The sequence below is a fragment of the Leptidea sinapis genome, chromosome 42 (genome assembly GCF_905404315.1).
Source record: "Leptidea sinapis chromosome 42, ilLepSina1.1, whole genome shotgun sequence".
Taxonomy (NCBI): domain Eukaryota; kingdom Metazoa; phylum Arthropoda; class Insecta; order Lepidoptera; family Pieridae; genus Leptidea; species Leptidea sinapis.
The window spans coordinates 8,385,050-8,411,013 of record NC_066306.1 but is presented as its reverse complement, the minus strand read 5'-3'; the positions used below and the strand labels follow the sequence as shown (position 1 = coordinate 8,411,013).

The 25,964-nt window shown below is 35.9% G+C and overlaps 3 long non-coding RNA genes across 3 annotated transcripts; all 3 read left to right on the top strand.

Moving 5' to 3' along the window:
- The first annotated feature begins 11,268 nt into the window (after window positions 1-11,268).
- On the top strand, window positions 11,269-12,413 carry LOC126976914 (uncharacterized). The gene is made up of 2 exons (XR_007732016.1): window positions 11,269-11,398; window positions 12,102-12,413. It is a non-coding gene; the product is annotated as an uncharacterized LOC126976914 (long non-coding RNA).
- A 4,349-nt stretch (window positions 12,414-16,762) lies between these two features.
- LOC126976915 (uncharacterized) lies at window positions 16,763-19,048 on the top strand. The gene is made up of 2 exons (XR_007732017.1): window positions 16,763-16,891; window positions 18,738-19,048. It is a non-coding gene; the product is annotated as an uncharacterized LOC126976915 (long non-coding RNA).
- Window positions 19,049-20,011: 963 nt separating this feature from the next.
- Window positions 20,012-21,087, top strand: LOC126976930 (uncharacterized). The gene is made up of 2 exons (XR_007732033.1): window positions 20,012-20,158; window positions 20,794-21,087. It is a non-coding gene; the product is annotated as an uncharacterized LOC126976930 (long non-coding RNA).
- Window positions 21,088-25,964: the final 4,877 nt, after the last annotated feature.

Below are 25,964 nucleotides of genomic sequence, written 5' to 3'. Positions count from 1 at the left end.
TCAAAATTGCCGAGACGGCGACAGCAGATATCCTCCCTAACGTACACACATACCCCGGCATGAGGCATGAAATTATGCTCAAATTTGTACCCGGGGTACGTTAAATATGACGTATCGCTAGGTCGAGATATCTGCGTCTCCGTAAGGAAACACAAGGCCGGCTGCGCCGTCTCAAAGTGGTGGTGGACGGCGTTTAAGTTGGAGTGAATTCCCCGGATGTTACAAAAGTCCACATTAAGCGTGGAGCGGGGTGCCGTGGTGTTGCTGCCCTGTTTGTCCTGTGACATACGCGGTACTGTGCCCTCCCCAGAATACGAGGGGCAGCCCGAGCGCGAATTCTCGGGGAGGGATTCTCCGGCTCTACAAGAGCCGGTACCCTCCTGGGGTAATTTCTTTTTTAGGACCGCTCTCATATTTTGTTGGGAGGGGGAGGGGGGGAGGACGGGGGGGAATGGCCTCCGGTCCTCGACACTAACCTATGCGAAACATAGCGGCACTAGGCCGCTACTTCACGCCGGTATTCTGTGCGAGTGTGGTAAGTAACCCGGACGAGTCTGGCCCGATTGTGCTGACGTCATAAGACAGCAGCGTGACTCTCCCACTTTCAAAAAGCCCGTAGTCGCCTCTTACGACACCCTTGGACCTGGGACTACACTATTCTTTTTACGCCCCGGGGCAGCACAGGGCAAAAGGATTCCAAATTATCATGTAACTGTGCAAGATGATATTTTAATACTTCTCCATGGTCGATGCGTCAAGAGACATATCTGTCGTAGTTGTCATGCAATTTTGATCCTGTGGAATAACTTGCATGTTAAGTCTCTTAGGAAAAATAAGATATTTAAGCCCCAAGGTTGCTGAAGCCTTGAAGGCGTGCACTGTTTGTTGTGTAGCGAGAGACTCGCTATGAATACGACATAATGTTATTGGACCATAGAAACATTTTATTCTTCTTGACTCGGAAACTTTTTTCAATTCTAATATTGTCAATTATAAAAGCATCAGGTCAGGAAAGTCTGTTGGGTATGATCGAGTGACAACTGAAATGTTGAAGGCTGGTGATGGACTAATAGTGAGCCTGCTGCATCGCCTTTTTAATTTATGTTGGAAACAGGGCCAACTTCCAAACGTTTGGACGAAGGCAGTGACTGTCCACATTTATAAAGGCAAAGGTTCGCAACAGGAATGTCAAAATTATCGCGGGATCAGCCTTCTTAGTGTTGTTTGATTGAAAGAGTAATGAATGTGACTAATGACAGGGTATGGGATGTGCAAGCGGAATTCCGGAAGGGAATAGGATGTACGGATCAATCTTCTCCTAACGCTGCATCACTGAAAAATATCTGTCAAAAAACCAGAAAGTATATTGCGCGTTCATAGACTTGGAAAAGGCACATGATAAGGTCAATAGAAATAAATTATGGAAGGTCTTATCTATGTATGGTGTGGACAATTTTCTGATAAGAGAAATAACTGAAACTAGAATAATGCAAGTAAATGTGATATATGTATATAGTCAATTATATTCACTAGCGTAAATAAATCTTTTTACTCGCTCATATTTTAAAAATTAGAGGTCATATAATCAGCGTTTGCAAGATGTTACTGTACAAAATGCAGTCAAATTATATCAAAGAAAACGCCAGGTCTACAATGTTGTAAATGCAATAAGTGATTACAAGCAAACTGTGCTGCAATTTCTGTGGAACAACTAACAACCTTGTCATCCACGGATGCCATCGACTGGAAATGTAGAAACTGTGTGGGTATGAAGCCAAAACGATTGTCGGTCATCGTACCTGATAATGACGACGGCGATGAAAATACAGACACGGAATCCACAAACATCAAGGATAATAACCAACACGAATCAATCAAGCAAATTCTAAGCGAAATACGGCACGAAGTAAAAAATATCATAAGGGAGGAGCTGCAGCGATCATTAAAATTTTACGCCGAAAAAATTGATGATTTTGAAGTTAAATTAAACAACTACGAAAAACATATTAAAACCTTAGAAAACCAAAATATAGACTTAAAAAATAATTTAAAAAACATTAACTTGAAATATGAGGTGTTGGAGAGTAAATGTAATCAACTATGATACCTACACTAAGCGGCTGTGCTCAAGGCTCAATCTTAGGTCCTTTAGAATACTTACTATATGTAAATGATATGTGTGGTGTAATCACAAAAGCCTCAGTGTACCAATTTGCAGATGACACTTGTTTGGTTGTTGCAAACAAAAACCTTAAATTAGCAGAACATGATATGCAATCAGATTTCAATAATATGTCTATGTGGGCTCATGATGTCGGATTGGTTTTTAATATTGACAAAACTAAACTTATGTATGTACATTCGTCTCATCATAAAACACAAAATGAACTCGCTATTATCGCCCACCACCACCGTTGTTTCCACAATCCAATACAGACGTGTGATTGTATTAAAATAGAAAATGTACAAGAATACTCGTACCTTGGGCTTGTGATTGATAATAGACTCAATTGGGGACCTCATAAAAACCATGTTTGTGCTAAATTGAGATCGGTGCTTTGTAAACTTGCATATTTAAAATATAAGTTACCTTATAGTGCCCTAAGATTATTATATATGGCTCTGGCGGATTCCGTTATAAACTACGGCCTAAGCAGTTACGGAAGGACGTACAAGTCATATTTAGAGGATATATACAAATTACAAAAAAGAATTCTTAAAACTATCGTTCCAAATTATTTTTATAAACACAAAGAAAATACGGACCTTGCACTATTTAAACATTGCAAGGTTATAAATGTCTTTGATAAAGTGAAATTCCGTATATTGTCAGATATAAATGAATCTAAATTCCTTCGAGAAATTCAAAGACTGCCTCATCTAAGACAATTTACAGAAACAAACATGTCATTTAAATTACCTAAATCTACAAATATATATGGCACCAGAGCAAACACTACGTCATTCCTCTATACTTAAACGAGACTCCCTTAGAGATTCAAAAATTATATATAAATAAAAATAAATATAAGTCATCGTTAAAAAAGTACTTTTTACAAAATCCTTCATTAATATAATTGTATCTGCGGTAAGCTAAGTAGACAACTAATTTGTAATTACTAACATTTAGTTGATAATTATTTTTTGTTTTACATTTTATTGATTTCTATACTACTTTGTTTAAAATTGTAATTTAACATCTTGTAATAACTGTATTAATTGAAAGTAATTGTTGTTTTCTTTTTAAATATTATGTAATTTAATTCTAAGCGGCTTCACACACAGATAAGCTTCCTAAAGTTTAAGTGTGTGTTATTATATTGTAAGCTATAACTATATTGTATTTTAAATAAATATTCTAAAAAAAAAAAAAGAAAAAAAGTGTGTGTGTCAGCTCCGACGTACGACTGCAGTTTACTACTCAAGAACGATTGTCTTTGAACACTACAAAACAAAATCGGGTCCAATCGAGTCGGTTACAAACAAACATACAGCAGAAGCTAATAAAAGCGTATTAATTAAAAAATAATAATAATAGGTTAATTAAAAAATTGTTTACTTGGCGTGAAATGCGCTATATATAACTAAATATACAATATGCCCTCCATATTAAATTAAACATTTGAGTATGTGCATAGCTCATATAAATTTGTATGAACTATATTGATAATTCAATATTTAATAAATACAAAGCACACATGTTTATATATACAATACATATTGTCATATTAATGTATGAATTGTAACTTACTTAGCACCTACGTCCTTATCATTATTACACCACTTTCTTCCATAAGTTATAAAATTTTCACTTAACTTTATGAAAGTATAATAATAAATAAATTTCAATAATATAATAAAGCTTCAAAATACAAGAAAGTGAAAGGTGCGCGAGAAATGATGCGCACCAAAAACGTTACTATGCCATTTGATGAGTAGGTTTTACTCTCCATATTTTTCTCATACCTGGCGCCTTATATGAAAATCAAGTCTTAAGGAGTAAACTCCAAATAATAAAATAGCTTATGAATCAAAAAGTTTTAACAATAAAAATTGTTTTACGCGTAAGATTTACAAGCACTGTACGAGTGGAACATCGCACATCACGTTGCGCCTTGTCAGCAGTTGCGCTGGCGCGTGCCGTGTTTCCACATTTTCCCCCAGTTCAAGTTCGAGCATCAATCGGTTCGCGTGTGCTCAAAACCATTTACCATTTCAACCATTTAGACTAAGTTTAATAAACTAATTGATTTTAAGTCTAGTTTAATTTATGAATCAAACATAAATTAATCTGTACGGCAACCAGAACACTGTACAAACGTGGTCCTTCGAGCCATTTAAAAAGATCAGTGACCCAAGCGTGGCGTACATCGTGATCTTTCGAGACATTTAACCATTAATAAGACCAGTGACCAAACGTGGCCTACAACGCGGTCCTTCGAGATTTAGTCGTAAATCGGGACTATCGCGAGTGAATAGTAAACATGTGTTAGTTAACCTTAATTGCGACATTTATACCAGTGCATTTAATTAACCATACCATATCATTAACCATAAACCATTACCAAAGTGCTTCGAGAAAAACCAGACAACCACGCGCCACTATTCAGAGTGAGATCTTTTATTTTTTTACATATTTCATACTTGTTATTATACGATTTTAACCAAGGAAGCTCTATTAACAACCCAAGAATAAATAATGACAGCAATGGAAACCCTTCGAACCAATTTTAAGAAGGATGGGCCGGAGCGAAAGACGCCTGCCTATATTGAAAAAAGATTAAATACTTTAGATGGCTATTGGAGTCAATTCCAAATTAACCACACGAAATTGCGTGCTGAATATGAGGATCCAAATCATAGTTACTTTAGGGATTGTTATTATCAAAAGGCTCTACAATTTTATAATGATTTGAAAAATCTTATTAGTACATTCAAAGCAACTAAACCATTATTAAGACCAGCAACCCCACTGTCTTACGACTCAGATCGTTAGGTAACACCAATGTCGCCTGCCGAGGGGAATTGGTACTCCACATCTACGGAACACTTGACGTCCCAGGGTAGTTCTAGTCGAGGTGAAGACATGCTACGAAAGCAAAAAAGTAATTTTAAAGCTTTAAAACGTGCCATTGAAGCTGTGGATATAGAAGACATATCCGAACCTTGGGAAATTGAGGACGTCTTGACCAAAATAAGGTCGAAGTGGTCGGTCATCGACTCTCTGCATTGGGAGACCGATAGTGAAGGAATAGATAATGATGAATACGAGGCAGCCTTCAGTGCCTACGAAAATAAGTTTGAAAACATGCAAAAGGTCTTAAGATCAAAAATGTATTCTATTAAATATAGGGAAAATTCTACTCCTCAAATGGAGATACCAACATTTAGTGGCAATTATCAACAGTGGTTGTCATTTAAGGATTTGTTTTGTGGGGTGGTTTGTGTATGGTACAAAAACAAATCCATACCGAATGCACAAAAGATGCAATTCTTAAAAAATAAATTAAGCCGATAAACTAGTACAGCACTTAAAAATTAGTTCAGACAATTACTCAATTTGTTGGGAAATGTTAAACCACAGATATAGTAACATGCGTCTTATTTTTAATTCGCATATTCACGTATTACTGAATTTACCAAATCTGCAACAACAGTCAGCCACACTTATTAAAAGATTGCACGACACCACTAATGAATGTCTGAATGCTATTAAAGCAATGGGGGTCGATATAAAATCTTGGGATCCACTAATTGTTTACATCTTAGTCCAAAAATTAGATACAGAGACTCATAACGACTACATAGAGTCGCTACGGAACCCGAGGGATTTACCAACTATCACAGATTTTTTAAGTTTTTTGGAAATTAAGTTTACCTCATTGGAGTCTACGAAACGTAGACAAGATTTTCGGTCAAGTACATTCAATCCGACAGGCATTTATGAAAATCAGAAGAGCTCAGATAAAATAAGAATCAATAATTATGTGAATAAAAATATTCAACATAAGTCGATTATTGACCATTCATCAATTAGGTCGAACGATATTGTATTACAAAGGATGTTCATACTGTACAAAAAGGAACATTCATTATTTCAATGCAAAGCATTTTTAGATTACTCACCAGAAAAGCGACGAAGAACCATTGAAAATAACAACTTATCTACGAATTGCTTAATAAATCACTTAGGCAAGGAGTGTAGATCAGAAAAAACATGTAGATTTAGCCAAGGAAAACATAACACACTTCTCCATAAAGCTTACATAACGTACTTACCAACAAAATCAAGTCAGCGAGCAGTGGAAGAACCTAGCAAAACTAATATATGCGTTTCTTCCTTACCTCCACAAGTATCTCGTAAACTATTAGCCACAGCAAAGATTAATATTGAAGCTGTATACGGTTCCCACCACGTCATGCGCGCTCTGATTGACCCATGTGCAGAATCTTCGTTGATAACAGAGAATGCAGCACAGATATTAGGCTTACCACGCATCAACCGAAACTGTCTGGTTGTAGGAGTTGGAGAGAAATCTATAAGTATTAAGGGAGCTATTAAAATCACCATATGCTCATTAATTAATGACTTTAGCATTACCACAGAGGCGTATGTCATGAAACAAATAGTCGGCAACTTGCCTAACCAATCGTTTACCAAACCAGAGTGGCCACAAATTAATAAATTAACTTTAAAAAAACCAGAGTTCTATTTGAAATGACCTGTAGATCTTATATTAGGTGTAGAAGTATACGAACAAATTTTACTACCAGGCTTTTTTCGTAAAAGCGCATTGCAACCTGTTGCTCAAGAAACGGAGTTGGGTTGGATCTTAAGTGGTGGTTTTCAACTACAAAATTATTGCCATGTCGTCAAAATTGATTTAAAGGATATTCGAAAATTTTGGGAGATAGAGGAAATTTCGGATAATGCTATAGATATGAAAACTGATGATTTCTATTGTATTCAGAAATATCAATTAGAGACGCAACGCCAACCAGATGGACGTTACGTTGTGAGATTACCATTAAAACCAGATTTTAAAGAAAAATTGGGAGAGTCCAGAACCAAAGCGGTCTCCCAATTTCACCAATTAGAGAAACGTTTTATCAAAAACTTAACCATTAAAGAGAATTATAAGCAATTCATTAACGAATACATTGAATTAAACCATATGAAGCAATGTTCCGGTAACCAGACACCGGAATTATATTTACCACACCATTGTGTAATACGCGCGGAGTCATTGACCACTGCAACTTGTGTCGTTTTTAACGCATCAGCAAAAACTTCGACGGGTTATTTTTTAAACCATTTAATGTATAGTGGGCCAAATCTACAGAAGGATTTACTCACCCTTATTATTAGTTGGCGTCAATATGGAATTGCTTTTACTGCTGACATCGAAAAAATGTTCAGGCAAGTGTTACTCAATGAGGAAGACCAACCTTTGCAAAAAATTGTATGGCGTGACTATCCCAAACAACCACTTAAAAATTACCAGCTAGCTACTGTTACATACGGTACCAAGGCTGCACCATTCCTAGCTATGATGACTTTAAAACAGTTAACCAAAGATGAAGCTCATCGTTTTCCTGTTGCAGCAGAAGTGGCGAATACCAGCTTCTATACTGATCGACGATTCTGACGATCAAAACAAATCGTCGGTTGTCATCGTAGCATCAAAAACACGGCTTGTTCCGTCCAAGTAGATTATTTCGCTACCTAGACTATGCGCCGCTGTTTTACTATCAAAATTGATAAAAACAACTTGTAAATGTTTGTCTAATTTTAATACTAAGATATTTGGTTGGTCTGACTCCACAGCGGTATTAGGATGGTTGAGCGGAGATCTTAATCGATGGAAACCATTTGTGGCGAATAGGGTCAAACATGTAATAGAACAAATACTGTCATCATGCTGGGGATATGTACAGTCCAAGGACAACCCTGCTGATTGCGCAAGTAGAGGAATCACGGCTGACCAGCTAGTTCACCATTCTATATGGTGGTCCGGCCCAGTTTGGTTGCTATCGTTTGAAGAAAAAACCACAGAAAGTATATCCTACAGTACAAACGAAGAGATTAAAATTTCAACACAAATAAATGCCTCTACGCTAAAATATGAAACTCACTTCATAGAAACCTTATTAAGCAGACATAACAATTATAAGCAAGTATTGCGAGTTATGGCTTGGATGCTTCGTTTCTCTATGCGATTGAGTAGCAAACCATCATATCTAACAATAACAGAACTGCGAAAAGTTAATATAATTTTATTAAAATATGTACAATCATTGGAATTTTCAGAGGAAATCAGATATATTAAAAAGCACAAGCGAGCGCATCCTAGAAGTAAGATTTTAAATTTGCATCCTTTTCTGGATGGCCAAGAAGTTTTAAGAGTGGGGGGACAAATATCAACAGCAAATATAAAGACTTAATAAAGAATTATAACATTAAACATCCTATAATAATACCACAGAACCATCATTTGACGGATATGCTTATTGATTATGCTCATAGAATGACTTTCCAGGGCACGTTTAACTAAATCATGGCTTCGTCAACAATATTGGATTATAGGCGGATATAGTGCAGTTAAAATGAGGTTAAGAAAATGTATTATATGTAGAAAGCATAATCCTACGAAACATAACCAATTAATGGGTGATTTACCACCAGCTAGAACCAATATTTCGAGACCATTTTATCATACAGGAGTAGATTTAACAGGGTTTGTTGATATAAAGTCAGCCAAAGGACGAGAAATTAAATGTACTAAAGGATACATTGCTGTATTCATATGCATGGCAACCAAGGCTATTCATCTGGAGCTTGTATCCGATCTTACCGCGTCTGCATTTATAGCAGCTCGCCGTCGACTATCAGCTCGTCGCGGAACTCCAGGTCACATGTACAGTGACAACGGAATTTCATAAAAGCCAACAGAATGCTGCAGGAAGACATGGTCAACTTGAAATCCTTAATACACGACCAGTTCTATACGCAGATAACTGAAATGCAAATTGAGTGACATTTTAACGCTCCGTCTTGGCCTAGTGCAGGAGGCCTTTGGGAAGCCGCAGTTAAAAGCCTTAAGTACCACTTGAAAAGAGTATTAGGAGAACAAAGTTTTTTTTTATATTTTATATTTTCAACGCTATTGGCTCAATTAGAGGGGACTCTGAACCCCAGACCTTTGTGCCCCTTAAATGAAGACCCAGATGATTTAGATTTCCTCACACCGGCTCATTTTCTTTCAAGTGGTCCAACATTAACCATAGTCGAAACTGAAAAGGATTTACGTACCAGATGGCAGCTCACTCAAAAGATATTTCTTGATGTGTGGAAGAGATGGCGGACGGAGTACCTAACACAACTGAACGCTCGGTCTAAGTGGCTTAGTACCCAACGCAATATGAAAATTGGCGATATTGTGATAATTAATGACACTAATCTCCCACCAGGCAAGTGGGCCCTGGGCAGAGTTGTGGAGCTTCATCCGGGAAACGATGGGTGGGTCAGAGTAGTAACTGTCAAGACCAAAAACGGTACTATCAAAAGACCTGTCGTAAAGCTATCTTTATTGCCAGTAGATCAATTTACAAACCAAAATAACCATGATACCAATTTGGATCCTGAAACACCACCAAAAGGAAATCAAAATCAGCAATCTGCAATACAACCAGCAACATCTAAAGGGAGAAATAAAAAAGGAATTTACGCTACCATGATACTACTTTTGTCCACATTTTTTATATCTCCGTCGGAAGGAAACCATAAGGTTGTTAATATAAATCAAACGCAAGGTTTATATTTTGACAAGATATCAAAAATGCTTATCGGCCAAGATGAATGGAAATTAGTTGTTTATTATGATATAGAACCATATTGGCAAGGAATTACCTTAATAGAAAAATATATAGACTATTTAAACATTACGTGCACAAAACTATCAGGCAAAGTTCATTGTGAGTCTATATTATTACAAGTACGTCATAGTAACAACGAGTTGCAATTATACAATAACTTATTGTCGAGTAATAGGTTCCCAGGCGGGCACGCTTGTCGTCGACGAGGACTTATCAATGGAGTACATTCGTTGTTCGGTGTACTCAATGACCATTTCGCTGAATAATATAAATTAGATATAAATATTGTAAGAAACAACCAAAACCTATCCTACCTTAGAGGAGATATCAGTTATAGGATCCAGAATTAGGCAATTGAAAACGGAGGCAGAGCTTGATATCGGGATGTCCTATCACGACGTGCACCATTACGTCGTGATCTACTTGGTGATGGGAGCGGCAGCTGCTGCGGGCTCGTGGTGGGGCTGGCGAGGGTTGCGCGCGCTCCTCAACCCCCGAGCCCCGCTGACCCCGCCCCCGCCGAGGTGTTTCCGCAACCCGCGGTGCGAAGCCTCAGCAGCGAGGCGGTCCATTATAGTGTTAGTGAACTGTGTTAGTGCAAAAGCAGAGTGTAGTGATAAAAAACCAGTGTATAGTGTGAACAAATCTACATCTCCTATTGTGTTTAGGTATAGTTTTAGCGATGAGAATAATGAAATAAAATAGAGGCTGTACGTTAGATTAAGATTAATTGTTGATCACCATGTACCATTTTCATTATTCATGACCATTTCACCTTACTTCTCTAGGGGAAGCATGTACGAGTGGAACATCGCACATCACGTTGCGTCCTGTCAGCGGTTGCGCTGGCGCGTGCCGTGTTTCCACATTTTCCCCCAGTTCACGTTCGAGCATCAATCGGTTCGCGTGTGCTCAAAACCATTTACCATTTCAACCATTTAGACTAAGTTCAATAAACTAATTGTTCTTAAATCTAGTTTAATTTATGAACCAAACATAAATTAATCTGTACGGCAACCAGAACACCGTACAAACGTGTGGTCCTTCGAGCCGGATCAAAATACAAGAAAGTGAAAGGTGCGCGAGAGATGATGCGCACCAAAAACGTTACTATGCCATTTGATGAGTAGGTTTTACTCTCCATATTTTTCTCATACCGGGCGCCTTATATGAAAATCAAGTCTTAAGGAGTAAACTCCAAAAAATAAAATAGCTTATGAATCAAAAAGTTTTTACAATAAACAAAAGTGATATTTAAAGTAAAACTGAAAATATATTGCCCAGAACACACATTGGCGATAGGATTCCTGTTTTCGTTACGAATTAAAAAAGTAGTAAACTATGATAAGGGGAGTCAAAGTGTGTATAAAAACATTAAACAGTTAATAGAGCAAGTAGTTTATCTAAGTATAGGAAACATTAAGTCTATTTTAACAACTTGAGCTTGTATATATAGACAAGAGATACTCAGTCTTCATATTAGTAACAAACTATTCTTCAAAAACTCAACATGAATTCAAAGGTAAGAATGCTTCCTACTTAAAATTGAGGCTAGAATCATCCAGATGTTCAAATCCAACTGGTTTAAAGCATCGATGTCGCAATAATCAGCTAAGAACGTTAACCACGGTGACCTCGATGTGATCCTCAGCAGCCAATTACAATCGTCTTTATGGCCAGACTAGTTCAACTGTCTCCTTCTCACAAGCACACAGCCGGTCCGAAGTTCGAGTCTCCTTTAGAGACACTCGCAACTGTTGTTTCGAAGTTTTTGCGGCCTCCACGTTCCACCTCCTACGTCGCGGTCGCTATTAAAGCCTTTATGGCTGACAGGAAAGAGGAGATGTTTAGCTGTCGGGTGACACCTGGGTGGTCTCCGACATGTTAGCCCCATTTGGGTTCTTTAATAGGTAAATGGGTTTTTCTCAACTCAAAAAGAATTAAAGTTTAGCTGTGAGTCAAATTACTTCTAAATTAGATATTTGTGTTCTTGACATGCATCTGTAAAAGAATATTATGAACTAAGAAAGGAATAGTTGTTAGTGATCATAATCATACTGTATGTCTATTGTGAACGTATAATGCCTCTTTGACTTGGAAATAGAAAAAATAATAATATATTTTCCTCAAAATTTATTTTGCAAACAAGATAATTTCTTTTCCTTTAATATGAATTTTTGATACAAAAATATTATTCAATACATAATTGATTATTTCATCAACAGGTAGTAATTGTTAGTGTTGCCGTCCTCGCCTGCGTCGTCTTGTGTCAGGCTGACGTACCAAGAAGAACTCGTGCCGCAACAGAAGACACGTCTGCTACTCTACCCAACGTTAAAGAATTCACAGAGTTGTTCGAACAAATTCAGAATAATCCTTCTGAATTCTTTACTACCATATCTAAGGCTTTTAAGAAGAGATTCGGCTCCCTCAGCGGAGGTTTAAGTAATACTGGCACAAGCAAGTAACTGGCGTGAATTAATGACTTCATATATACCATGCTTGTAATGTAATTAAATAAAATAATATATCGTGCACATTTTCTTTTACTTGCCTACAAATAAATGAAACTTTAGTATAATTTAAATTACTACTCAAGATAATATTTGATTAAGTTACTAAAAGCTGACATCTACTGGTAAAGTATTAACATTACTGTTACTCCTTGTTATCATAATATATGGGCTAGCACATAATACCTTAAAAACCTTAGATTACTATGTATCACCACTGTTCAAGATGATATTTTATTAAGTTTTTAATGACCTGACAACTGTTGGTGAAGCAATAACATAACTGTAAATGCTGGTTTTCATAGAATTCCTAGCAGGATGCCTACCTACTCTGTGCTTAAGATCAACACTGTTAATGACGATATTTGATTGAGTTTTTATTAAGCTGACATCTGTTGGTGAAACATACATTTACTCCAGCATGTTATTCTGGAGTAGTGCTGTTATGAAGGAATGTTATCTTTATACCTGAGCCTCTAATAGCATGTTATGTTTCATAGCACAATCTAAGACATTCTCGCCGCGATTTTGTCCTGTCTGTTATCTATATATATATCAAAATAGTCCATGCTTATTGCAGGTCACAAACGAGGACTATCACAGCAAAAGTAAAAGAAATGCAGCCTATATTGAATAACTAAATTTATTTAAGACCAAAGATGAAATCGTCAATATCGTGACAGTCAAGAAAAAAATTGAACAAAAAAAAATCTCAATTATAAATACAGATAATGGTTTCTACTACCGATTGGGTACAAAGAGGTTAATAATCTCCAAGAATGTTATGCGATGAATGGATCGTTAGTGTGCTAAATAATTGGATACCGTCTATTCAGATGCTATCATTTTAATCACGTCCGTTTGGTCTGTGCCGGATTTTAGACACGCACCAACCATGACTGACACATAATGCTTATTATTTGGATCTGTGACACATTCTTTTTATGACAGTAAGGGACGAGATGAGCAGGACGTTCAGCTGATGGTAATTGATCCGCCCTGCCCATTACAATGCAGTGCCGCTCAGGATTCTTGAGAAACCCAAATATTCTGAGCGTCACTACAATTGCGCTCGTCACCTTAAGACATAAGATGTCAAGTCTCATTTGCCCAGTAATTTCACTAGCTACGGCGGCCTTCAGACCGAAACACAACAATGCTTACACATTACTGCTTTACGGCAAAAAAAAGGCGCCGTTATGGTACCCATAATCTAGCCGGCATCCTGTGCAAAGGAGCCTCCCACTGGTTTTATTATCGTTAAGTTATATGATTAATTGTTAAGAATATTTTCATGAGTGAAAAGTATATATATATGTGTGTGTTTATATATCCTTTAGGTTACCTGGAAGAGATTGCGGAATAGCCATGAGCTAACATAACTGTAATGTATCAATTGTAACTTTATGAATTTTACTGCAATAAAGTATTTTCATTCATTTATGTTTTTATATTTTTCATACACACCCACTCGGAGCAGCAAACATTATGATTGAGCCTCACTCTCTTATTATAGACATTTTTTGTAAATGGACGATAAATACCGGGCTTCAGATCTTTTTTGAAGATATACAACAAGTTCTAACGGGAATCTTCATATTTCCCTCGATAATAATTTTAATTTCCTTACAGGATTTCAGCAATAGGCTTAGACAGCATTTATAGACTCTTTAGTTCAAATTGCACTTGGCTGGCCCGGTCTTTTATGGACTTCGCCTAAGGATTTGTTGTTGTATCTATTTATGTTACGATATATCAACGTTCGATAGATACCAAGCTTTAGAAGTGCCTTGAAAATTTCCGACGGCTTCATAGCCACTTTGTGCAGGGCAATCACTGCAGTCTAAGCATTATACCTAATAATACACCATATTAATACATATAAGGCTTGCCATTAGAGGCCAGTGCTGTGATTGATGAAGCACGATTACGTCTACCTTTGCCATGTTCGTAGCACCAGTACATGAGTATGACGATGTGGCGCTGTACCTAATGGTTTGGGCCGGAGTTATATTGCATGAGCGTACAGATCGCCACTGTTCACGGGCAGCATGAATAAAGTCACACAGACAATGTGCTCGAAGATCATGATTTTCCTGTACCATATGTTGTGGACCCAGATTTTCTTGCAAACAAATGGCAAGCCATGTACTGCAGCCGCAACTTTAATTTACTTCCATGAGCTCTGACTTGTTTGTATTTTATCATACTACAGAAGACTCTAGAGTATTGTCACCGCTCTTCAACAACACTTGCCTTACAGCCTCGCCTTACTGGGTCTCGAAATCTCGAGCGTTTGCCAATTCCGTGGTCATCTAGATGGAAAAGCCAAACTTTCTTCGAAGAAGCTGGGCGTCTAAAATAGAGCACGGCAATACCTCAACCCGACCCACATTCTAGCGCTCTGCATAGCGCAGATCCTGCCATATATGGAGTATTGCTGTCATCTCTGGTCTAGCGTACCCCAGTATCAGCTCCAACCATTTGCCCGCGTGCAACGCAAAGCTGCTCGAATTATCGGCGACCCAGTGCTCTGTGAACCGCTAGATCACTTGGTGTTGCGTAAAGACATCGATTCATTTTGTTCTTCTGCTTCTACCGCATTTATGACGGGAGTGTTCCGAAGAGCTGTTTCACCTAATTCCTGCCACCGCATTCCACCTTTGTACGACATGCCACAAATTAGGATATCACCCCCACCATCTGGATGCGTGGCGTTCTTCCACAGTGCGGTTTTCAAGGAACTTTTTTCTACATAATACAAAGCTTCTTTGTGCGGTGTTTCCGGGTCCAAACGACATACCTTGAAAAAAAGGCTGACAACGATTTTGTGATTCCTCTGATGTTGTGTGAGGGGGTGAGCGTAATCATTTAACAACAGGTGACCCGTAAGCTCGTTTGGCCTGCTTTTCCATAAAAATAAAAAAAATTAGGAAAACGGTGGACCCGGCCATCCCTACAACTGTGTAGCAAAATAATTTCAGTTAGTTTGAACTGAAAGCTATCGAAACCAGCTCTAAGACCATGTATAAATTATTCATATTGTTATTTATATTATATTACACACGACAAAATGTTGAAAAAATAATTCTCTACACTTCACTATGACGTCGGCTGCCGATAAAGACAGAAGTCCCCGCATCCTTTTTCGTTAACTTTTGTATGCCAACGTCCCATTGTCTTTGTTATAATTTGTACAGAGTTTAACGGAACTGTATTATAAGTTATATAAGTTATATTATAAGTTCAAAGTCAAATAGCAAGTCCTAATGACAAAATAAGGCGAGAAATTAATGTGGATTTAGTGGTTGGGTCATATGTAACGGTAGTGTCATGTTACGTTCCTCGAATTGGTACATGGACCTGTGAAGCGGTAAAGTATAATGAATTTTTCATGCCTATACTATCATAGAAATTATTTAAATGTTCTAACTTAGACGGCAATTGTTCATGAGAAACGAAGTCTTAGGCTTTTGCGATATTATAAAACAAAGTTTAAGTATATATTTATTTTAATTACGAGAAAGCATTACATTTTCATTAAATCAAAACAAGCCTGTAACTTTTATATTTGTCCTTAAAACCGGAAAACGAGTTAAAGTTCATTAATATAGCGTGAATCTTTTTCTCGAATATCTTGGAAAGTGTGGACGTAAGGGTGAAATATCGCCTTTAATTATTTATTTTAATTTATTAATTAAATGTTTTTTATTCTACTTGTAATCACCGTTTTCATTCAGAAAGAGTAATATATAAAAAGTATTATATTAGTATTGTAAGTTCCAGGTGGAAGAAAGACAAAATCTAGTTAATCGTAATATCTAATGGATATTTTTTAACGCTAGTAATCGATAGGCATTATCTAGTGGAGAAAGGAAACTTATTCAAAGGAACTATGTCAATCCACTGTCTGAATTGTTCTAAAACGTAAGGACTACGACAGAAAGACCAGCATACGGCAGTATAAATATTTTGTGTATTACTTTCATAAGTAATTCAGTGTATGTCTACAGTATAGCATATATATAACAATATATTTTCATATATTATTACTTATGAAAAAAGTAATTATCAAAAAGGTACTAATTAAAGTAATAATGAAAAGGTATTACAAGGATTTTATGGTCCGAAATTGACACAATATGGTGATATACCGTTAAAAACGTTGTGCGCATGCATTTATAAAGTGATATTAAAATTGAAACTCAAAGTATAAACGTTGAATGCAATTTTACCAGACGGTTCCTGTTTTCGTTAAATATATGTTAGAAAAATAATATATATGAAACTATTAGATAAAAAAGTAATAAACTTAGATAAGGTTACTATTTAAAATGTCTAGTTTAGAACATTTAGGAGTTAATAGACCACGATATAAAGTTTATCTAAGTAAAGGAAACATAAAGTCTATTTGGAGACTGAGCTAGTATAAATAGACAAGACACACTCTGACTCCATATTAGTAACAAACTCTTCTTCATCAACTCAACATGAATTCCAAGGTAAGAAAATTTTACGAATTTCAAAATTTCGCAAATCGTTAAAATAGGCCAGTTCGCTAAATCATTCTTATATTATTAAAACCCATACCACGTTCTTCGTGAAAATGTTATATTTTAACCCCCTTATTTATAATGGTCCGCTGACTTTAAACAGCCGCTTAGGAGTGTTTTTTCTCATTCTGACTTAGGTCAATAGAAGAAGACAGAGTGAGAATCAGCAATGCTTTAAGTTAGCAGACTATTATGAATAAGGGGGTAAAAGTTTAATAAGTATTTTATTTATATATAAGAGGAGGAGACTCACTTGATTGTAAGTGGGGAGGCAACCGCCGATGAGTAATGAGAGATGATTCAAAAGATACGTTGCCGGTCTTCAAATATGTTTGAATCCCTGTTGCCCCTGACTCTTATAGGTTTGAGAAAACTGCAGCCGGTAAATGACTCCATAAAGTGGCTGTGCAAAGCAAGAACTTCTTAACAAAACGTGTGGTTGGCGAATGCCAGACATCAACGTGATGCAATATAAATATCGCTTTTTAACGTGTCCAGTGGTTGCTTGTATCAACCCGAACAGTTCCTCTAAGCACTCCCCGTGATATGTGCGGTAGATGCAGAGAGAACCCACATCATGACTTGATCGTCGATGGTTCGAGCCGCTATTTGTTGTATGCCGTCAATTGGTAGAAGCTGCTACTGGGGAGCACTCGCCCAGAAGTGAGAACAGCCCTCTATGTGAAGCCAATTTGCGTTTTATAGTTGCAGAAGGTGGCTTGATTTGCAGTATTGCCTCGCCCTACTGAGTACACCTTAGTGTTTTTTTCTATTCACAGGGATCGAATAAAAAGATCGCTGAGTCTTGTCTATCTCTAGAGGGATGAGACTGATTAGGTTCTTCATTTCCTTTTAAATAATTCTTGGTATTCCTCTCCAGTTCTTTATGTTTTAGTCAGAAGAACATAAAATATCAGATATCGAGGGAGTCTAGGTGTATCTATTGATGGTATGATTTACAAACAAAACGCTACAGACACATCCGAGTGTTTTGAATTTGCATGAATTGTGTTTTCTTTAATAGAAAGATAATTTATGAAGTCATTGGGTTATCATAATTTATTAGCATGCTCAATATATAATATATGATGTGTGGAATTAAGAAATGTTGCAGGTAAATATATGTGTTCCAAATACTAGATTAATTCAGATGTTTGTGAGAGTTCTTCCAAATAAGTTATTGACAAGTATTAATTTGTTTAAATTTAATACATTTAATTTAAATTTGTTTGTAAAATTAAACTGAAAAATATTATAACAATATGTTATTAATGCACTAAGCATTAATATGTCGTTAATAATGAATATCCATTGTGAAAGTGCAATGTTTCGTTGACAAGCAAATAGAAGAAATGATATATTTTCCTCAAAATTCAGTTTGCAAAAAAAGATTATCTTTGTTGTATGAATTTACATCTAATATATAAAATTCTCATGTCGCGGTGTTTGTAGTTAAACTCCTTCGAAACGGCTTGACAGATTCTCATGAAATTTTGAGTGCATATTGGGTAGGCCTGAGAGAGATGCTGTCCGATTGACATCATCAATTTTAAATCCCCCTAAATGTTAAGGGTGGTCCACGCCAAATTTTGTTTTTTAATTTTTTTGACATTTTTTTTTAATTTGTTTGATTATGAGTAAGCATTAAAAAATACATACAACTTCAAATTTTCACCCATCTACGGTCGACAGTTACCCAGCAAACGTTGTATCGCGATTTTAATATCGGCAATACAACGTTTGCTGGGTCAGCTAGTATATTATATAATATCATTTTTTTTTATATCATCAACAGGTAGTAATTGTGAGTGTTGCCGTCCTCGCCTGCGTGGTCTTGTGTCAGGCTGACGTACCAAGAAGAACTCGTGCCGCGACAGAAGACACGTCCGCTACTCTACCCAACGTTAAAGAATTCACAGAGTTGTTCGAACAAATTCAGAATAATCCTTCTGAATTCTTTACTACCATATCTAAGGCTTTTAAGAAGAGATTCGGCTCCCTCAGCGGAGGTTTAAGTAATACTGGCACAAGCAAGTAATTGGCGTGAATTTATGACTTCTTAATTAACTCGTGTTTTAATGTAATAAAATAAAATACTGTAACGTGCACATTTTTTTTTATTGCCTAAATTAGCGCCTGATACATAGACAGTGACAAGCTACCACAGAGTAGGTATCTCTTTAAACTGTTCTGTGCAAGCTACAGACATATGTAGCAGACATGGACTAAGAAGTATAAAGAGTTTAATATACACTACGCATATCATAAAATAACCATAATCTTAATATATATAAATTACGTGTCATGTATATAAATTACGGACAAACATGTCCGCGATGGACTCCTAAACTACTGAACGGATTTAAATGGGGATTACTTCATGGAGTGCCGTTTAGCTCAACTTGAGAGATAAGATAGTTTTTATTTCGATTTGGGACCCATAATTATTTTTATTTCAAATATTGGTTTTGTATGGACATGTTTCCGTGAGAGAATTTACTGACGCATGGTTTGACAGTTCTACTGTCACCCAATAATTTTTGATGGTATGAAATATTTTAGACATATTCTTAAAAAAAACAGTATTTTATTAATTAATATCTACACAACAACGTCTGTCGGGTCAGCTAGTATATATATATATTAAAATTAAAAATTAACGGATTTTAATGGGAATTGCTTCATGGAATGCAGTTAAGTCCAACTTGAGAGATAGGATAGTTTTTATTTTGATTTGGGACCCATAATTATTTTTATACATAATACTTTCTATGAGAGAATTTATTTACGCGCGGCTTGACAGTTCTGCTGTGAAACAATTTCATTATAACAACAGGGAGCATATTTTATGTCGGGTCAGCAAGTTTAAATACACAAATCTTAAATTTTACAAAAGATTTTTAAGCAATCAATGAAATGTAGAAGAATAATATGTCTTTTCGTTATAAACATTTCGTCATTGAAACATTGGTGGGAACAATAAAATAACGGAAGCAAATAATTAGCGTTGAATTAGACTTTTACGATCAACGTTGTGTACAATAAAAAAAACAATTATGTAATGTTGAAGTTTGTCGATGGTTTAATAATGGGAGTTTAGTACTACACATACCTAATTTGCACGAGAGTATGCAAAAAATGAAAAGTAAAACGCGAGGAAACACGCAGAACTCTGACGCGTTTGTGAGGGATATAATATTTACATATTTTATCAATGTGAGTATGAACCATTTAAAAAAAAACATGCTTTAGAAGTTATTCTTTAAAAAATCTTTGCAGTAGATAAAATGGTAAAATGATCGAAGAAAAACATTTTATCGTTATATAGTAAAGAGACATATAATAAAGATATAACCATCACGCACTATTCAATATTAACATTAAATGTAATAAACAAGTTTTTAATAAAACTGTATAATGTTAACATATAGAAAGAGTACGTACTGACAATAGTTAATTTTATTTTGTATAGCGGCCGTTTTCAATAAGCTATCTATCCTTAGCTTAAATTACTAGAGGCAGACAAATCTATCCTTTTACGCTTACTTACATTTCAATAACCTATCATCTAACATCTAACCTATATTGGACATAACTATGGATATATAAGATCTTGTCATTAAACGGTGACAGCGGTTTATCCGTAACTAGAGATACGTTATTGAAAACGGCTATCAAACACTGCTCATGGATAATTTTCGTTCTCAGGAAGATTTAAGCCAAGGTTAGAATTTTTTAGTAGAAAAGCACATCCACTACTAACTCTGTATCATTTTTGTTACGCCAATTAAGATTTTTTAATTTTTGTTCCAATAATATGCTGCTGTTATTAATAACACATTTAATTCCAGATGCTTCTATTCAATGCAGTTTTTTCATGTCTACAAGCACGGTGTAATGGAGAGCTTACTATATCCAATATAAATGAATCCACAGCAATCGACAGGCTTTTTATGGACCCTGCATTGGAAAGAGGCGATGAATATGGATTGGACATCTCATCGAGAACAGGAGATGAATCTATAGGATTTATCAAGAATTCTCAAAAAGCATTAATATCGTTGCCGATAAATATAAACACTTCGATTAATATTGTTGCGGTCTTACTAAACGGTTTGAATTTATAAAAGTAATGGGAATAGAGATTATTGATGTTTTTTTAATTAAATCTATGCATATACTCAATGGCATCTTGCCATTTCACACGTTATTTATTATTCATATTTAGCTTGTTTTGTATTCGCATCTAGCCTAACTTTAAGTCTCTTATAATTGGTAAACTTAAGCTGCCCCACATGACATCCGTGGTGTTAGATAGTTCTTCAAGATGGTCCACTTCTAGACCTTAAAAAGCGTAGTTCCCACCACGTTTGTACTGTTCAGTGAAACGGCATGCAACGCAGGTGTGTTGGATGTGCGGAGATATAGTAGATAGTAGTTATAGTACTGTTTAAACGGCTCTGTCACTAACTTTTTTTTTATGGAATAGGAGGACAAACGAGCGTACGGATCACCTGGTGTTAAGTGATCACCGCCGCCCACATTCTCTTGCAATACCAGAGGAATCACAAGAGCGTTGCCGGCCTTTAAGGAAGGTGTACGCGCTTTTTTCGAAGCTACCCATGTCGTATCGTCCCGGAAACACCGCACAAGGAAGCTCATTCCACAGCGTTGTAGTACGAGGAAGAAAGCTCCTTGAAAACCGCACTGTGGGGGACCGTCACACATCCAGGTGGTGGGGATGATATCCTAACTTGTGGCGTGTCGTGCGAAGGTGGAATTCGGCAGCAGGAATCAGGTTAAACAGCTCTTCGGAACACTCCCCGTGATAAATGCGGTAGAAGATACACAATGAAGCGACGTCTCTACGCAACGCCAAGTGATCCAGTCGTTCGCAGAGCACTGGGTCCCCGACAATTCGAGCTGCTCTGCGTTGCACGCGGTCAAATGGATCGAGCTGATACTGGGGTGCGCCAGACCAGAGATGACAGCAATTATCCATGTGTGGCCGGACCTGCGACCCTTGTAGAGCGCTAGAATGTGGGCCGGCTTAAAGTATTGCCGTGCTCTATTGATGACGCCCAGCTTCTTCGAATCCAATTTGGCTTTGCCCAACAGATGGCCACAAAATCGGCGTAAACGTTCCGTAAACAACGTCATTTCATTGTGTTTTCTACTCAATTTATTTCAGGCTTTTCGAACAAGTGTAAGTGATTTGTTTCGTCAGCCGAATTTCACCATAGCATACGTGCTACAAACTTAATTATTATCTTCACAAAGTAGTTTTTATGTATGTTTCTACAACTTACAACCAAACTACAGAATGAGTTTTCTCGCGTGATGTTTACAAGTCTATTTTAGTTTCGAAATGGGTACTCTGGTGTTGCAAGAAATACGAGCAGCAGTGATGACAACACAATTGCTTCTCTTAATAGTCCATAAAAAATATACCCACAAATCAAAATGATCGTACCAACAGGAATAATAGATTATGAGACTTCAATAATAAATTTACTTATTATGCTTATGAAACTGTGTCGCAAGTCTCTATTAACTATAATATTCGGTACACAATATAATAAATATTAGAAAGATGTATAACAATTTCTATTTTTCACACTCAAATGAATCCAATTTAGGATTTCATATTTTAAACGTTTTTTTATTGTCCTGCAAGTACCTACATAATATAATAATGTAATAATAACAATTACGCTATTTGTCAGTCATCTGATATTTTCTAACGCCCTTATTCATGATGGTCCGCTTACTTGAAACAGCCGCTAACGAGTGTTTTTTCTGATTCTGACTTAGGTCAATAGAAGAAGACAGATTGAGAATTAGTTATGCTTTAAGTTAGCAGACTATTATGAATAAGGGGGTAATTCTTTTGCGACACTCTATAATATCACATTGTTTATAAGTTATGAATTATTTAATATTATAAGTGATAGCTGCTACACATTCGGTCAAAGCATAGACTTAAGATAAACAGACTTACCTTCAGGAAATATATTATATTCCTTACAACATATGAACTCACACAATAGAGGCTTGTTATAGTCTTATTTATAATAGTCTGCTAACTTAAAGCATTGCTAATTATTACTCTGTCTTCTTCTAATGACCTAAGTCAAAATGAAAAATAACACTCTGTAGCAGCTGTTTTAAGTAAGCGGACCATTATGAATAAGGGGGTTAAAGTTTAAACAGCAAAGTTACAGCTAAACAAATAAACAACCTCACAATAACGGGGTAAAGGCGTTACAACATCCAGCAGGAAAAAACTTGAATCTACTTGAAACTTTTATTATTCAAATTATTATAAAACAGTGTGTTAGAAAACTTTTCAGCAAACATTTGTTATTATTTATCCATAGACTTAGAATATACTAGCGTATAAACGACTTGAATGTCCGTAATGTGTGAACAATTCTGATTTATGAATGTTGCGTTGCCTAGTGGTTATCTAGTTTAATATGCAAAACATTCAGGAGCTAGTGACAATTGGCTAACTGTTTACCACTCTGGTCAATCAAAATGGTCACATTCGTCATAGTCACTATAGATTCGCTTACCTTTTCTATCTTGCTGTATCTCCGTTACAGATGTCCTTCTCTCGAACGCTTTGTTTGTCTATAAACTAGTATATTGTAAGTCTATTGTATTTATACATTTTATAATGCAAATACAAAATATCTATTACGGTTTGTAGTTGGGAACGTAATTTTTGTCCTTCTCTTGCGTCTTGATGAAATAGTTAGCATCGGGATATCCATAGGAGGGTCTTTGGTATCCCAGCTCAAAGGGATAGTATGGGTAATATGGAATTGTATACAAACTGGTATAGACCGGTTTCCCGTAAGTCTGTACGTACAGTTTGTCATCTTTCTCCTTTTGTTTCACAGGCTTCGTTTTATTCCAGTAATAATAGCTTGTAGGCTTCCATTTATTTGTTTCATAGCTACTAGATTCTTTGCTGTAGGAATCTTCTGAACTATAACTATAACACTGCGAGACAAGTAGAGCTAGAACCACAATAGAATACATTGCTATGATCGAGGATGTTTCTGTTCGAAGAACATTTCGTCGGATGCTATTTAAAGGGACGCACCGATGTTTTTCAATTAGAGTTATCTGTGCTGGGAAATACCAGTCCTTGGGTTTTATTTAGAATACGGCACTGCATTTTGTTACAACGCATACTTGACGATATTAGTGTAAGCTAACTGTGCCTTTCGATGTCACTCGTGTATAATAAATTGGTCATAAATAAACGATTGTGGCTAAATATGTATAAGAATTAGGTACTTATATTCAATCGCGGATACTTTAGCACGCTTTTTACTATACTCTCGATTAATAGATTTTGTTTGTAATAAGTGATATTGACTCATTATATTAGTGTATATTTTATTAATTTACTTTAGTACTTATCAGAAAAATGTATTTTAGCAATGTTATACATCGCCTTCAGTTGTTTTGTCAGTTTAGTTGTCTAGAAAATTTATCTGTCCATAAGATAATCCGTAATGCTGGATGTCATCGTATACTGTTCAAGAATTATTATTAATTTGATGCAGTTTTTAGAGACCCCATTAGATTGGTCGTTAACTTACTTATGTTATATTTATAGTTTTAGGTTCCTTAGATTTTTCCTTTATTATATTATGTATATATATATATATATATATATATATGTAGGAATAAGCTATATTTTAGATTCTCATAAATGAAATAAATGTTTAAAAAATGAATAATTATCGAATTACCTTAAGGTAACTATTGCAAAATAAAACAATTGAAATGGCACTTTCGTAGATTGATATTTAATTTTATTATTACTGCCATCTAGCTGTGAGGAGGCATACTACAATTATTGTGATTTTTATCCACTATCGTTAATTTTATATTATCTTTCTTTCACCAACTTGCTCTGATTTGCGATCAAAGCGGTCAAGCACAATTCGTGCCCTGTATTAGTCGTATAGTAATTATTAATTAGTTATTGTTTTTGAGAAAATATAGGTATCAAAATATACTTTTATGTATGCAGTACTGAATGTGCATGTTCTTAACTGAAGATTTATGGATTTCAGATTATAGTTTTCTCTTCGCGATATGCTAGGCATGGAAGGCGTGGACTTTTGTATATGTTACCGGCTAAACCTGATTTTAGGACAAACTAGTTTATCCTAGGCCAAACCAGTTTCTCCTATCGGCCTTAGAACAAACCCCTTTAGCCAAAGCTGGACTAGTTGAGCCTAATATGAATAAGTACACTTTAGTATAAAATAGTTTGGCATAGTTTATATTAATTCTGCCTATAAATAGGGTGTTATAAAACACCAGATCGGATAAAACCATGAAAAAAGAAGATTTTGATTTTAAACGCTCATTCAGCATTCATTTGATGACATGTTGTTATTTGGAACAGAGCCAGAGTAGAGCTTCGTTTAGTAGTAACGGTTTAGACTTCATTGTTACCGCAAACAATTACATTTAGGATTAGGACGACTTTAGAAAAGTTATCGAGAAGAATTCCAATTGTAACCATAGTGATTATGATGATGATACTATTGTGGATAATGATTCTTAGAATATACTAGAAAAGAAGCGTTAGAAAATCTTGAAAAGCAATACTAAAATCCACCACCATCCACCTGCCAACATTGGAGACAATGTTACATAGTTTTGCTTGATAGTTGGCTATCATAACTAAATCGGTCCCGTAATTGCAGAGATTAAAGCGTTCAAACAAAAAATCTCAGATTTAGAATATTCTCTAAGAACGTCTATATTAGTTTGTATTAGTATGTAGTTACGTTGTTTTTAAAAAATAAGTTATTATACGTATAAAAAAATTATTTATTTTCTATAAATTAATACAATAAGCAATTTTATAATGGTCGCTGTTTGTATGTAAGGTGTCTAAGAAGCTGCCAACAAAATGATTTTAAATTACTTCTTGAAAATAATTTACCCATTATTATATATTATATTCGAAATAGTTGCCTCGGAC